The sequence below is a fragment of the Hoplias malabaricus genome, chromosome 12, assembly GCF_029633855.1.
Source record: "Hoplias malabaricus isolate fHopMal1 chromosome 12, fHopMal1.hap1, whole genome shotgun sequence".
NCBI classification, from domain to species: Eukaryota; Metazoa; Chordata; class Actinopteri; order Characiformes; family Erythrinidae; genus Hoplias; species Hoplias malabaricus.
The window spans coordinates 39,067,410-39,083,800 of record NC_089811.1 but is presented as its reverse complement, the minus strand read 5'-3'; the positions used below and the strand labels follow the sequence as shown (position 1 = coordinate 39,083,800).

The window sequence follows — 16,391 nt, the reverse complement described above, 5'->3', positions numbered from 1 at the left end:
ATTTGAGCAGATAAAACAATCAGGAGTAACTGGAATTAATTGTGATCAATTAAAGTGGATGTGACTAATCAAGATTTAGTAAATTTAGTTATTTTTGATATTTAGATAATTGTCAGACACTCCTTATTATACGTTTTTTCAGGTAAGACAGCCCTCATTAAGATACGTGTGACTGAGTGATTTATTTGCCTAACTTTTTTTTTTTGTTTGTTTCTAGATGAAGGACCTGTTCTTTTTCATGTTTCTGCTCAGTATCTGGGTGGTGGCCTATGGAGTGGCCACACAGGGGATACTTATTGAAAACGAGGAGCGAGTGAAGTGGATAGTTCATGGAGCTTTTTATTATCCCTACCTGATCATATTTGGGAGCTTACCAGCCAGTATAGACAGTATGTAAAATGTATCAAAAATTCATTATCGGAGAGTTTAAAAGTAAAAACTAAACAGAGCTTATGAATACAAAATTATAAGTTTTCCATTCTTCAGCTGAGGTGAGGGTTTGTCTTTTAGGCTTTCTTTAAATTTTTCTGTGTGATATTTCACCTGACACTTATCTTTAAATTGCTCATTTGCTCAGGAGCAGCTTAAACAGTGTCAGAGTTCATTTTAAAGTAAGCATGAATCCAACTACAAAATGCATTTTACTTTCTTTACATATGAAGCATTTCTAAGTGAAACAGAGTTACAATTTTTGGTGAGAAGTACAATGGACAGGGCATGATTACATCCATCATGATTTGATTGGTGGCGAATGGAATTCAGGCTCTCACTTATGTAATCACACATCAGAAGCCATTTTCTAAGAAGAATAACCTTTGAAGGGAAAAAGCAAGAATTTTGTTTTTTTTAAATGATATGGCACAAAGAATTGTACTGGATATGATTTAGTACATGAACTAACGAGATCAAATTACATTTAAATTCAAGGTTGATTTTAAAATGAAAGACATTTACTACAGCAGTACAGGATACTGACCTGCAAGTTACTACAAAGGATCTTCATGTAAGCCTTAAAGACAATATTTCATGATTGGGTGAAATACAATGGCAAATGGATGTTAGTCCAACAAATAAAGTGTGGTGCAAAGGCAGGTTCTGCTCTAGGGCCTAACTGTGTACCCTGTTGGGCATACAAATATGCACCTGAGGTCTTGAACTTGTTGTGGAGGATGATGATTGTAGTATGGAAGAAAGGGATAAGTCCAAAAGAGTAGAGAAGAACAGGGCCAACCTCATCTAAAAGGAGAAGGAAGTTGTGGGCAAAGTACACCTTCTGTACAGGGTACAATTTTTTTCTTCTGGCTGAGAGCATAGTGGTGTTTGTTATTGCCTTTTCATCTCCATTTTGTACCTCTATTTTTGTGCTTATTTTCCTTTTGCTTCTCTCTTACTGGCTATTTTTGTATTTTTATTTTTTTGTTACTGCCACCATTTCTTTTTCAATTTTGGCTACTGCTCCGCTCCCTGTATTTACTTGCACTCTAGATTAATAGTGGAATAATCTCCCATGGCTGTTTGCTCAGTGCTTTGCTGCTAGCCATGCACAAGCCCTCTCCTTTTCTTCGCCTTCTCTTTACCTGCAGCTGTGGTGAGTGAGTCTCTACCCCTCTCTACGTTGTTGGTTACACTCTCTGGTACTCAAATCGCTGGGATTGGGTTTGTTTGTGTTGGCTAATGTGCTTGGTGCTATTAGTGTTTTTGTTGTTGCCGTGGTTTCCAAGTCTGACTGGATGATTATAAAGTTAATATGTTATGCCCCGTGTTTTGTTTTCCTGCTTTTGGATGAGGTTATGTTTCATATCTCCTGTCCGTGAGAGCGGTGCCAAAAGTGGATGTATCCCTGCCATGCCACGGCAACCTCACATCAGATTCATAGCAAAATAAAAGAAAAACTAGTTACAAAATTTGAATACTGCAAACACCCGTGTGTAGCCAACACCCATGTCTACAATTTTCAGAGCTCAAACGAAAACGTATATATGTTCACAATATGTCATTTCACTTTATATAAGCACCTTTGAAAATAGGTTTTTGGGAAATCCATGTTTAGAGTTAATTTAAACAAAAAACAGTTGAAGGACATGCAGGCTTCTCTCACATTTCTGTCGCTGGGTTTGTTGTGAATATTAGCATGTGTAGCTTATTGGGAATAATTTAAATTTGTTAAAATAGCAAGGCATGTAAGATCACCTCAGACATGGCTGAAAGGCCTTGGATTTCAGGGTTTAACACACGATGCATCCTTCAGGACCCTCCTGCTACTGCTGAGGACCCCACCACTCTGCTGAATCTGGCCTTTTTAATGGCTGGTTATATGACAGAAGCACATAAGCTTCAGGGGGCATGGGACAGTTGCAGCTTTCATTGCCCACCACATAAAAGTTTGGAATAATGACTGGGGGGGACGGATTAGCACCCCGCCCCCAGTGCATCCAACTGATTCCACGGCCCTTGTGTCTGCACACTGATGGCACTCCCGACAATCAGCAAGGCTGCTATCCGCCACTTGAAACTGGGCCACAAGGCCAGGTATTTAAGTCTCTTATGGCTTCAGGGACTGACAGTCGTGCAGCTGGTAGCAGTGGGGAAGCTCCACATCCGGCCCTTCCAGAGACTGGATGCAGTGTATCACAGACACTCACTTGTCTACATTTCCAAAGAATGTGTCTCTGTCCTCAGCCTCTGGAACCAGATTATCTTCCTTCTGTCGGGTGTCGAGCTAGGGTGCATCCGCTCCCTCAGGGAGGTAATTACAATAGATTCATCCATCACTTGCTGGGGGGTGGTATGTCATCGCAGGACAGTGCAGTGAATTTGGTTGGACCGGCAAGCTTGGAACCACATCACCGTTCTAGAGCTACGGGCAATATGGCTTGCCCTGAAACATTTTTTCCCATGCTTTGAGGGAGGCATGTATTAGTATGATCTGACAACATGTCAGCAGTTTATCTTGTAAACCATTTTGGAGGAATGATATCCCGTAAGCTCCTGAGGGTCGCTCAGTGTCTTTGGACATGGGTTTACCCGAGATTTCTGTCTCTGAGCGTGGCACATGTAGCTGGCCCCTCCAACAATGTGGCAGACACACTCTCACACCACATAAAACACCTGGGACGGTAGAGAATTTGTCCCAATATGATACAGCTGGTATGGACCCCTATATAGAGCTAGCGATGTAGTGGGTGTTTTGGGTTGTCATGTGCTGGGCCCAACAGATAATCTTAGGTGCTAAGTGTAGCTGGTTACTGATCAGATCATAAACAGCCACAGAAATCTTAGAGGTTAGGTGTAGATTTAAATGTTCTACAATGGTGATAACAGAATTCTTGTGGTGGCAAGTAGAATGAGAGTGGGTTGTGTCTTGTGTGAAGTTCTAAAGAGCATAGGATATTTTACATCCTATCCTGTGTATAATTACAGTGATGAACACAACATGTATGAACACATGAGCTTAGCTTATATTATAATGTTCTAGAACTTTCACAATTCATACTGATTTCTTCTCTCATAAAGTGTGAGGGGGGTTAGGAGAAATGGTGTCAGAACACTTGCATTGTTGAGAAGACTCAAGGGAAGACTTGAACTGTAAACCGGAGCACATGGAGAAATCCTAATCGTAAGATGGTCTTGGCAGGGGGCATGGTTTAATAAGCAGTGCCACAATAATAACAATGGAGTGGACAAAATATTTAGATTCCTTCTCAGGAGAACTGTGTTTTAGTATGTTAAATGATCCAAACTCATACATCCTCTTTTTTATGCCCTACAGACACTCAGTTTAGCATGGACAGTTGCACAGTGAATGCCACAGATCCTCTGAAGCCCAAGTGTCCTATGCTGAATGAGGATAACACTCCAGTTTTCCCAGAGTGGTTGACAATTATTATGCTTTGTGTTTATCTGCTGTTTGCCAACATACTGCTCTTGAACCTCCTGATTGCTATTTTCAAGTGAGTACTACACCTTCAATGTCTGATGACTGCAAGTATGTAGTGTTCAATTAAATGTTTGTATTTGTTTTACTTTTTTGTTTATTTAAAATTTATTTGATTATTTAGTTTCTACATATATTGTTATTTATTTAATCATGCATTAACATTTATAGTAATTTATATTTATGTATTTATTTGATTAATTTAATTTCTACATTTATTATTCTCTATTTATATCTTTTTTTTATTAAGTGGTTTATTTTGAACTGTGTTTCAGTTTGTTTCTAACTGTATCTATTGTTCTTTATTCATTTATAAAAGCAGAGTTTAAAATACTTAAAATCCCTTCCTGCAGGGAGGCCGCACCACATATAGAAGCCTAATCAACTTTAACAGAAATTATGTAAAACATTTATGGCTCCAAAGTTATAAACATGACAATTATGGGAAATGTCATGAAAGGAGGGCTCTGGAATTCAATCCAATTTTTTGGGGTCGTTGTGTTTAATGACAGCACTATGCACATCTAGTGCTACGTGGAAAAGATGATGATGATGATGTGTTTAGTTCAACACTTCCATAAGCTCATTTCATAATCCATGTGTTCACAGTATGATAAACACTGAACTTTGTTTTATGGACTACGTGAGGTAATTTTGTTTCATTTGCAGTGACTGCAGTCATTAAGACCAGGACATGCACATTTTACATGGAACATATTTTAAGGAGTTGTGGCAAAAGACAGCTGGCTTAATCCCAGTAAATGAATTAGATCTTTCGAGTACATGAATTAGAGAAAGAGGTTTTATTTATTTATTTATTTTTTATTAAAAAAGGTACTGTAGGGGTACATTAATGGCCACTGAATGTACAAAGAGTGTAAATGTACTTTTAAACGTACAGCAGTAGTTGTAAAGTACAGTTGTGTTCCCTAAAGGTACATTACATTCTCTTCTCCAGAAGGAGGGTTGAATATTTGTAAGATTTTATTACCGAATTAATATAAAATAAAATAACCTAATATAAGTCCTAGAGATTAAATGGGGCACATGAAATCAACACAATTTTTAAATCTACATTTCATATAGACTTCTAACAGTGTAGAATCATGAGCATAAAGAATATGTTGTGAATGCAAAACAGAAAACAACTATATTTTTCAAAAATACTTGGTTACATTTTTGCAGTTATTTGATACTTATTTAATTTGCATTTTGCTGGTTTTTATTTGGGGCGGCACGGTGGCTCAGCAGGTAGTGTCGCAGTCACACAGCTTCAGGGACCTGGAGGTTGTGGGTTCAATTCCTGCTCGGGATGACTGTCTGTGTGGTGTGTTCTCACTTTGTCTGCGTGGGTTTCCTCCGGGTGACTGTTGGTGTGTTCTCCCTGTGTCCACGTGGGTTTCCTCCCACAGTCCAAAAAACCCTGTTGCCCTGTGAAGGACTGACGCCCCCTCCAGTGTCTATTCCCGCCTTGAGCCCAATGATTCCAGGTAGGCTCTGGACCCACCACGACCCTGAACTGGATAAGCGGTTACAGATAATGAATGAGTGAATGAATTAATGGTTTTTATTTTCATATTTTTCCGTTAAGGTATTTCATGGGTCATGTCAGAAGCAAAAAGGAAAAAAAGGAAAAAAAAAAACATATGCAAAGAGAGTTTATTTATTTATTTATTTATTTTGCTTCTGATATTTGGAACACTTTTCAGGGGTGGGAGAGTCTTAGAGGAAGGCATTCATCTTGAATCTGACAGGTGCTCTGAAACCTCCTCTGGAATCAAGCCACGTCAGCTTTCAAGCTTTTATCTATTTTGCATTCACAACATACTGCTTCTGTTCATGAATGTAAACATTTTTTATCCACAACCTCCCATGCTCTGCAGAACTGAATGCATTCTGGGTAAATAAAGGTTTTGCCTTGGTAATTTGGTGAGCAAAAAAATTATAGACAGCAAAGGCTTAAAAAGAAACTTATATAAAGACAAAATGACAAAAATCAAAAGTTTTCATGAAATTTTTGCAATGTACAATGACTGACGACTTCAACATTCTTTTTCAATAGTCCAAGTTAGTATGACTACATTATTATACTCTGACTTGAATATACTTGAGTAAATATTTTGGTTATTAAAAAGGCCTAAATATTTTTCAAGAATGTTTATATACCCAAGCGGCTTATTGCTTTATTTTGTTTCAATACATTTCTCAGTGCTCATTGTTCAGAGCTATGTTGGATTAAGTGTTATGTGGGACTAAGCTAAACTATGTGGAAAGCTTTTGAATTATTCCAGGTGCCAGATTAGGCTACTAGGCTGGTTAAAGCATACTTTGAGGATATTCAGTTTTGTTTTAGTACAGGGGGATTTGTTACATCATGGCAGCAATTAGAAATAGCATTAGCATTTACAATGGCAATGGAGGTAATAATTAGGGCCTCTAAGTGGGTTGTAGGCGGGGAAAGGTACTCGGCTCCCCCAATTAGTGCTTACACGGATGACATGACAATGCTAACGACTACTGTGCCTTGCACACGGTGGTTACTGGAGAAGTTAAATAATAATCTAAGGTTGGCTAGGCTGAAAGTTAAACTGAGCAAGTCTAGAAGTCTGTCGATTGTCAATGGAAAACCTTTGCAAGAAATGATTTTAATGGAAGGAGTAATGATCCCTACAGTACTGGAGAGACCAGTGAAGAGTTTAGGTAGATGGTATAGTGCAGCACTAAATGATACCAAACAAGCTGTGGGACTAAAAGCTGAACTTGTGAAGGGTGTTAATAGCATTAATAGATCGTGTTTGCCAGGGAAATTGAAATTGTGGTGTTTGCAGTTTGGCTCACTTCCTCGTATTAGGTGGCCATTGACAGTTTATAATGTTTCAATCACAGAAGTAGAGAGGATGAGAAGGGTTATGAACAAGGCCATAAGTAAGTGGCTAGGGGTGCCACAGTGTTTAAGCACTGTGGCATGGTATGGTGGTACTGGAGCTACCACTCAAGTTTAGTTGAGGAATTTAAATGTGCAAAGGTGAGTCGTGAGATGATTTTGTCAGGATCGAAAGATAGGTGGGTAGGTGAAGACCATAGTTGTGGATTATGTATAGGGGTTGGCACGCTGAAGCATATTCTATCGGCTTCTTAATGTTAGTTTATAACAGGGTGGCACTAAGCATGCATTAACGGTGCCAGTGGGGCTAGGAACAGCCTTTGTCACCAGGGAGGCCAATGTGGATTTACGGTTTTTGATGGTAAAGGCTAAGGTAGGACTGTAAAACTGGTTTGGATGGGGGTGGGCCTGGGATGCCAGACTTCACTGTTGAGCCTTCTGGAAGTGTTGTGAGCTTAATTCAGCAAAGCACAAAGGAGAGTAGGACCCCTGTAAAGAGCTAATGATACAGTATGGTTTGGGTTCTCATGGGCTGGGCTCAATGATTAACCGTAGTTTTTAAGGACAGCTGGTTGCTGATCAGATCATAAACGGCAACAGCAACCATAGTGTTGAGGTGTAGGATTCAACAGATCCTATGTAAAGCTCTAATGGATTGGCATATGATATTTTACATCTTGTCTTGTGTATGATTATAATTACTGCACATTAAAATTATAATCTTTCATGTGAACTGACTGCTCTGCCCTTTGGTTCCGTAGCTACACATTCACTGAGGTGCAGGATAATACAGACATAATCTGGAAGCTCCAGCGTAATGAGCTGATAAGAGAATACTACAGCCGTCCTGCACTACCTCCCCCCTTCATCCTCCTGAGCCATCTGTACATCTTGGTCACAAGTGTGTGCCGGAAAAATTCCTCTAAACAAAACAGTGCATTCAGTGAGTATCTCAGGTCACTATTCTCTAAGAAAATCTCTGCTAATTTATTAAGAAGTTCTGGAAAAAGAAGTTCTAGTTGGTGATCAATCCTTTGCTCATTATGTATATTAAGAATCTGAAAGACAGTTTATTAAATCTATTAGTTTTTGCCTTTTGTAAACTATGTCTTAAATTAGCCTTGTTCTGTATTTGTTCTCCAGATAGCAAGAGCTGAAATGCCATGAATACATTAATGGAAACCTGTTTTTGATTTTGATAAATGTGACAAATATGTACTCTCACTAACATCTATCAAGTGATAAAACATTCATTCATTCATTCATTCATTATCTGTAACCCTTATTCAATGCAGGGTCGCGGTGGGTCCAGAGCCTACCTGGAATCATTGGGCGCAAGGTGGGAATACACCCTGGAGGGGGCGCCAGTCCTTCACAGGGCAACACACACACACACACACATTCACTCACACCTACGGACACTTTGGAGTCACCAATCCACCTACCAACTTGTGTTTTTGGACCGTGGGAGGAAACCGGAGCACCCGGGGGAAACCCACATGGACACGGGTAGAACACAACTCCTCACAGACAGTCACCCGGAGTGGGAATCGAACCCACAACCTCCAGGTCCCTGGAGCTGTGTGACTGCGACACTACCTGCTGCACCACCATGCCGCCCAGTGATAAAACAACAGAATATAAATAAATATTTATACAGTGGAAAACAATTATGTTCTTAGCTGGCTAATAGTAAATCTAAGTGTGGTTTCAATGTATCCAGGGCAAAATCTCCAGGAAAAGACTCCAGAAAAAGAAAAGAATCTGTTATCATGGGAGTCCTCAATGAAGGAAAATTATCTGGCATTACAGAGGCAGAACAGGAACCAAAGTGTGGAGCATCGCATCCAGGACACAGCTGAAAAGTAAGTAAGATGACTTCCCATAATGTAATAGAATTAGATTCATGTGGTGCTTTACTTTGAGTGATCCAACTAGGGCTGGGCATTATAAGGGTAATAGTGTGTACAGTTGTGAGTAAAATGTGGGCGGTATTCATTTTTGGATGATTTCTGTTTAGGGTTAGGATTTGCTCTGGTTTTCTCCCCTTGTCTGTTCTTATACTTTGTTTGTTAATGAAGTATTATAAAATATAATTTTGGGAGTAGGACAATGCCAAACTACTCCTTTGGATCTCCTTCTCCCTCCCTTCTTCCCAAGGACTGTTGTTGGACCTGAGATTAACCTGCTTCATCCGAGTAAATCTCTATTCTCTCAAAAAAAACTCTTGATTTTCAGCTAGTAATAAATTCTTTAATTAAGTAGTACATTTTTCAAGGTAATTTGGCATACAGCCTCTTGCTGCTTCTGTTTCTTCAAATATTGAAAAAGGATTGGTGGCACAGTAAATGTCACAGTCAATCGACTCTAGGGTACTGGAGTTGTGGGTGCAAACCAAGCCTCAGGTCTCTGTATGTAAGATGATTAGTGTGATCACCCTGTGTCTGCGTGGGTTTCTTCAAGGTCTCCATTTTCTACGCATAATGCAAAAAAAAAAGATCATATTTGCTATTCAAGAATGTTTATGATGTGTGAGTGAATGCATGAGTGTATGATGCACTGTAATAGGTTGGCCCCAGTGCACTGTGTTCCTGTCTTGTACCCAGTGATTCCAGATAGGCTCCGGACCCATTGTAACCCTGAACTAAATAAGCAATTACATAAAAAAATAATGAATAAAACATCTACATATATTTGGGTCAACATTTTGAAATTATGAAAGAAGCTATTTTTGGATGTAAAATAACAAAAATTATAAAATGGCCAATGATTTTTTTTTCTTGCAATTTTTTATCAAAATTATTTTTTTCAGAGTTGGTATCATATCAGAACTGCTGGAACAAGACCATGAATATGGCTCTGGTGCCATAGTGAAAAGGCTGGCCCAGCTTGAGGAACAGGTATGTAATCTGTATAATTGAATAGGCTTGGGGACATCAGCTGTAGCCCAGCATATAGTTTAATTTTCTGCTGCCTTAACACATTTAATTCATCTCCAGAAAGACTGGAATGAAAGAGGTTTTAATAAACATTAACATTCACATGGCCATGTAGCTGTATAATATATGATTGTGTTCTTTTATTTCTTTTAAATGGATGGCATTATATTGACTTTATGCATATGATCCTATGCATATTGTTTTTATGCATACATTTTTATAAGAATGTAAAGTGTTTTTGAGCGTACTGAAAAGCACTATATAAATCAATTATTGTTATTACTAAGAAGCCCAAATTCTGCCAAGGATTATATCCTCCAAACAATAGGCAGTGTGCACCAGGAGATACAACATATTTAACATCCTGTAAGAGGCATCAGAGAATGTTTTGACCCAATTAAGTTATCATTTATCAAAAGTCTTGTCTCATGTGAATATGTAGATCACATAATTTGGTTCAAGTTGTCTGTCATAGTTTTGTCAGCCTGCTCAAAATCATCATGGCTAGGACCTACTGATCATCATAGTTATTTTTAATAAACCAAAAGTATATTTGTATAAAAGTGGTTAAGATGAATTAATGTCTTAATATACTGAAAAAGAAATTATAGTTTAAAAGTGTTTTTGGTGTTATTCAGCAACATTTAAAAACTATGTACCACTGAGATACATTGCCTGTTGGGGTAGAAAGTGAGTAATTGGGTAGTATTCAAAATGTATTTTTAACCTGAAAGACAATTAAATATTTACAGCAAAATTTATATTAAAATGCACAGATTTGTGTATTATTACAGTTTAACTATGGATTCACCTTGTAGCTACTTTGCCCATAATTCTGGATGATGATCTGTTCCAGCTTATTCTTATTTACAAATTATATGTTGTGGGTGGAGAATAGGCCATTTATGGATGATTATTGGGCAGAAGGCGCATGTTATCCCAAAATTGCTGATGTGATGTCAATAAAAATGTTTAAATGCCTTTCAAGATTCATTCAGTTTCAAAATAATGAAACATCAGACCCTACCCAGAATCGTCTTTGCAAAATCAGGCCAGTGCTGGAGCACATAAGGTAGAAGTTTCTGGAAATTGAGAGTGAGAACCTGTTCTCAACAGATGAGATAATGGTCCCCTACACGGGAACAAAGACTGGGTAACTTGGCTAATATCTTCCAAGCAAACCCTAATACCGGGGTTTCAAGATCTTTTTTCAAGCAGGTGTTTCTGGGATAGAGTATGATTTTCTGACATACACTGGAAAGAGCACATTTAGCACAGCACTGGGTCCTTTCAATGAACTTGGACTTGGAGACAATGTTGTTTTTGAACTCTGCAAGACTATCAGGAACCCTTCAGAGTGTGCTGTCTACTTTTGCACATCTCTACCATTTATTGTGCATCTGAATTAATCTTTTGGCTTGTGAAGCTAGCATGTGCAAAAACATGCTAAAGGGATGCACGCTTGACGATGGATAATGAGGCAAAAGTGGCTGTTGTGAAATTGATCGACAACAAAGCTGTCACTCTAGCTAGCTCATGTGCTGCTATAAGCCCTGTTAAAGAAATCAGATGTTTCTCAAAGGAGGAGAGAAGAAAGGTTGGTGTTCCTTGTTCAAACATTGTGTCAAAATGCAATGTCCACATGGGAGGAGTTGACAGTTGACCTTGCTGACATTATGGTGGCTTTGTACTGCACACCTGCAAATTCCTATCAGTGGTACATGTGCCTCTTTTGGCAAATGGCTGATATAACCATAAACAATGGATGGCTGCTTTATCGCTGTGATGCCAAAAGCCATGTTGTGCAAAAACACAAAAAGCTCAATACATTCAAGATGGAGGTTGCAGATGTACAGACACATGTAGGAAAAAAGGAAAGGTCATCAATTTAAATATGAGTTTGTGTGATGTAAAACACAAGAATGTATCAATTCTCATCATTAAATGAAACATTACATTATTTAGTGTTGATATTTCTATACCTTAATAGGACAACTTATCCTGGGAGATGCAACTCATGAAATCTAAAATACACAACATATTAAAATATATTTTGGAAATGTTTTATTTAGGTGCAAAAGAGGTAAACAGTAACATTGAATTCTTTTTTACAACTCAATTTCCACTCTTGACTGTTTAAGGGTTAAACTTAACTGACTTCTTCATTAGGTCCACATTATGTTCCATTTTTCCCAGTTTAACCAGAACTAAATAAAACTTGTTTTCTTGACCTAAGTGAACTTTTGACCCATTCTCCTCTGTCCACACAACATATGACAACATATATTAGCAGCAGTTAGTCTATCTTTTTGCTGAGAGTCTGAATTATCTCAGATGGCAAGATACTGTATGCCAAGAAAGATGACAGTAGATGCATTCCTTACCTGCATAAAATCTGTACATATTAGAACAACTTTAAATTGGAATGAGCAGTGTCTTTGAATTTTAAGTTAATTTAAGTTGTTTTCTAATTTTATTCTGTACTGTAAACAGAGCATTTTTGTGTAGCCTAGTAAACATACACAAAAAAGGAACTGGAAAGGAGTTGTTGGAGGAAATATTTTGGTGCTGTATAGAGCCATTAAAAAAATAGTCTAATTACTATGTACATGTGACTCCATGAAAATCAAGAACTATTTTGACAGCCTCTGGTCTCTGTTTGTGAGGAGTTTGGTGTGTTCTCCCTGTATCTGAGTGGGTTTCCTCTGGGTGGTCAGGTTTCATCCCACTAAACAAAAACATAAGCAGAGGTAGGTGAATTGGCTGTGCAGAAGTGTCCACAGGTTTCGAGTGTGTGATTCCCTTTGATTGACTGGCAAACTGTCCACTGGGTGTTACTGCCTTGTACCCAGTGATTAAGCGTAATGAATAGTGACACTGAACATAAAGGAGCTGTTACCGAAAAGTAATTAATTATTTAATTAATTCTATTATTTCATTATTTACAGTTCTACACAAAACACTTGCCTTTACAAAATATTGTTTGCAGTATTTCCTTTTTAAAGGATGTATGCAGGTCTCATAAATGTACCCATATCTATTTACCAAGTATTAAGGACTGTTTCATTATGTGTTAGGTCTCACAGTCCAATCAAGCTCTACAGTGGATTATGGACACCCTTAAATCTCAGGGCTACAAATCAAAGCAGGACACACCTTTAATGTGTGAGTTTTACATGATTCCTTTACATGATTTTTGTCGTTTTTCTTTTTTTATATTTTATTCTTCCATATTGCTAAATAGCTTAAATTTTCTCATGAATAGCGAGTCTAATTTAAATAACAGTCGTGTTAAGCTCAATCACTGGCCACAACAAAGTAAAGACAATTCTTTATAACCAGCTTCATATAATTGCAAACTTGACTAAAGCTCTTTTAGTTGAAACTTTTTTCTTTCAATTTCAGCCTATGAATTAAAGGGCAGAGTTAGTGACCTTAAGGAATCTGATGAGCAGGAACCAGAGGAGAAGACTCATCACTTCAATGCCTGTTAAGAATTCCAAGCAGGTTGGCCATTATATAGCATGTGAGACAAATTGTTCAGCTGTTCTTAATTATAAATAATAAAGAACAGCTAAATGTGATGTGTGGCGGCACGGTTCCGCAGCAGGTAGTGTCGCAGTCACACAGCTCCAGAGACCTGGAGGTTGTGGGTTCGATTCCAGTTCCGGGTGACTGTCTGTGAGAGTTGGTGTGCTCTCCCCATGGGTTTCCTCCGGGTGCTCCAGTTTCCTCCCACAGTCCAAAAACACACGTTGGTAGGTGGATTGACGACTCAAAAGTGTCCGTAGGTGTGAATGTGTGTGTGTGTCTGTGTTGCCCTGTGAAGGACTGGCTCCCCCTCCAGGGTGTATTCCCGCCTTGCGCCCAATGATTCCAGGTAGGGTTTGGACCCACCGTGACACTGAACTGGATAAGCGGTTACAGATAATGAGATGAGATAATGAATGAATAAATGTGATGTGAATATGCAAACATTATCTAGAGTTTAAAGTAACAATTTGGGGGATCGTCTGGGATAATTTGTGTGTCTGGAGTTCTTCGAGCTGAGGAACAAGGCAGATTAAAAGACCAAGTCCAGCCATCCACTAGACGTCTCTAGAGTGGAGAGGTGGCTCCACTGCAGGTCCACCGGCATCACTGATATTGGACTGGCATGGCACACCAGGTGGAAACACCGACTTAACAGGCGGTAAGGTATTGATGATTTATGTTTCCAGAGCTAACAAGCTCCTAAGGCTCCTAAGAAGTAAATCTCATAGAGCAGGACATTCTGCTAGAGAGAACAGCAAAAGAGACAAAAGAAGAGAAAAAGAAGAGGGTGAACTTGCGGATGTACAGCTGGAGTTGTGGAAATGAGGTGGTCGCTGTGGTCAAGGTCATGGACAGTGTCGCTGAACAAATTGTAGGCTACTTTGCCTGTGGACAGCATGATCACTTCACAAGAGACTCACAACAATGGAGCCTGTGGACTGAGAGGAGGGGAGCACAGTGGAGGAGCCAGAGGGGATGGAGACCTGGGCCTTTGGGTGTACAAGTGCAACTCTTTGGATGGTTGACAAAATCATGGTATTTTGCATTCCATACACAGCTGTGGTTTCTGTCTTCTGCACTGTTCAGCTCATCAATTCACACAAACCAGAGTTGTGTAAAAGTTTTGGTTCCTCCTGGAAAGTTGGTTATGATACCTGATTGCTTATGGGCCAAGAGCAAATATGATGTCGGATTAATAAAATCCACCCAACCTGTCCTCGGTACATCTAAAAACAACTATTGACCCAAAAAGAATCTGTATCCCCTCAAGTGCGACCGCAGTAGAGGGCATCATTCCAGTATTTGATTCGCTCATCATGGCTGGCAAGATCGTTCCATGCACAGAGTCTCCAGTTCGAACTCCAAGTTTTCCAGTTGCTCCAAGTTTTCCAGTTGCCCCAGAGTCTCCAGTTTTCCAAGTTTTCCCATTCTATCACAGGTACCTGTTCTTCTGTGGTTGATTTGGCTAATGCATTTTATTGCATTACTGGAAAGCCAGTACTGGTTTGCATTTTCATTTAAATGTAAATTGTGGACATGAACTCGATTTTACCTCAGGGTTATGCTGAGTCTCCAACCATTTTTAATGCAATCCTTAAGGCTTTTAATGCAACCCTTTAATTTTTCCCTGGGGAAGTGCACTTCAGTATGTTGATGATTGTTGGTGTGTTCGACTGATGCTGTAACTTGTCGAGAGGACACAATTGCATTGTTGTGTTTCTTGTTTCTTTTGGCCACAAAGTCAGTTAACTGTAACTCTAATTTGTCCAACAACAAGTGTCTTATTTAGGATGTGCCATTTCTGCAGGGGGAAAATTGTCCTTCTCATGAGAACAGGCAGTCTGAAAAAATTCCCAAACCTATTACTAAGCTACAATTAATGAGTTTTTTGGGAATGACTTCTTATTGTTGACAGTGGATTCTAAATTCTGCAGAATGTGAGGCAAGTACTTCAGAAGCTGAATATTCTTTTAAAGGTTTGAAATCAGTTCTTACACAAACTTCCACTTTGGGAGTTCCGGATCTGAATAATCCATTCTTTCTAATAGTCGATGAGAAAAATGGGTTTGCAATCTCAATCTTGTATCAGGTGCATGGGGGCTGTAAGTGACCACTTGCGTATTTCTCCAGTAAACTGGATTCTGTAGCACAGGGCTTGCCCAAATATCTTAGCCTCCAGAGATATAGTGTGCAACAATCCTTTGATGGGTTCCACATGCAGTGTAAGTGATTTTATTAGAGCAGAAAACATTTCATTTGTCAGCAGGTTTGTTACGGTCTCATGTCATGTTGCTTGAATTGCCGAATGTCACCATTCAGTGTTGCACAATTTGATATCTGGCAACTCTGTTCCCTACACCGGATGATGGAGCCACATGATGCCATTTCACAGGTTTCATGACAGTTGTGGAAAGAACTGACTGGGGTTGCTGTTCTAACTTTGCATGAATGTTTGTGCTCTGGCAGATTACCAAGTTCTGATATAGCTCAAGCTGCTGAATGTTATTTGAATGTGAATATGAATGTGTTTTTTTTTTCTGAATGATTTGTTTTACAGAAAATTTCTTACTTGTACAACAACACTTTGTGCATTACATTCTGGTAGCAACTTTATTGGAAGCCATCCTTCTGCCAAAAGCTGTTGCTGTTATTAGGTGTCAAGCTCACACAAAAGACACTTCAGTGGTTGCATGAGGTATGACCCATTGTTTTCTCTGTTAGAGGAAGCCTGAGTTCTGGACACCCAACCACTTTCTCTCACTGAACTTACGTCTCAGTCCTCAGATGTGGAGCGTTCTGCCTGGTACAAAGCTGGCTATGTTTTTAAAAATTGGAATATGGCAAGCTTTAGATCAGGGGTGGGCAATCTTATCCGCAAAGGGCCGGTGTGGCTGCTGGATTTAAGTCCATTCAGGCTCAAGCACACCTGATTTCACTCCTTTAATTAGTTGGCTTGAGTAAAACAAATGATCATGTGACCTCCTGGTTGGTTGGAACAAAAACCAGCAGCCACACCGGCCCTTTGCGGATAAGATTGCCCACCCCTGCTTTAGATGGTAGATCATGTCTACTTTTTGCCTAATTTCCTTATTTCGCAAAG

At 39.2% G+C, this 16,391-nt stretch overlaps 1 pseudogene; it reads left to right on the top strand.

Annotated features, from left to right (window-relative positions):
* LOC136710914 (transient receptor potential cation channel subfamily M member 2-like) overlaps window positions 1-16,391 on the top strand; it is a 49,086-nt pseudogene that overhangs the window by 29,978 nt on the left and 2,717 nt on the right.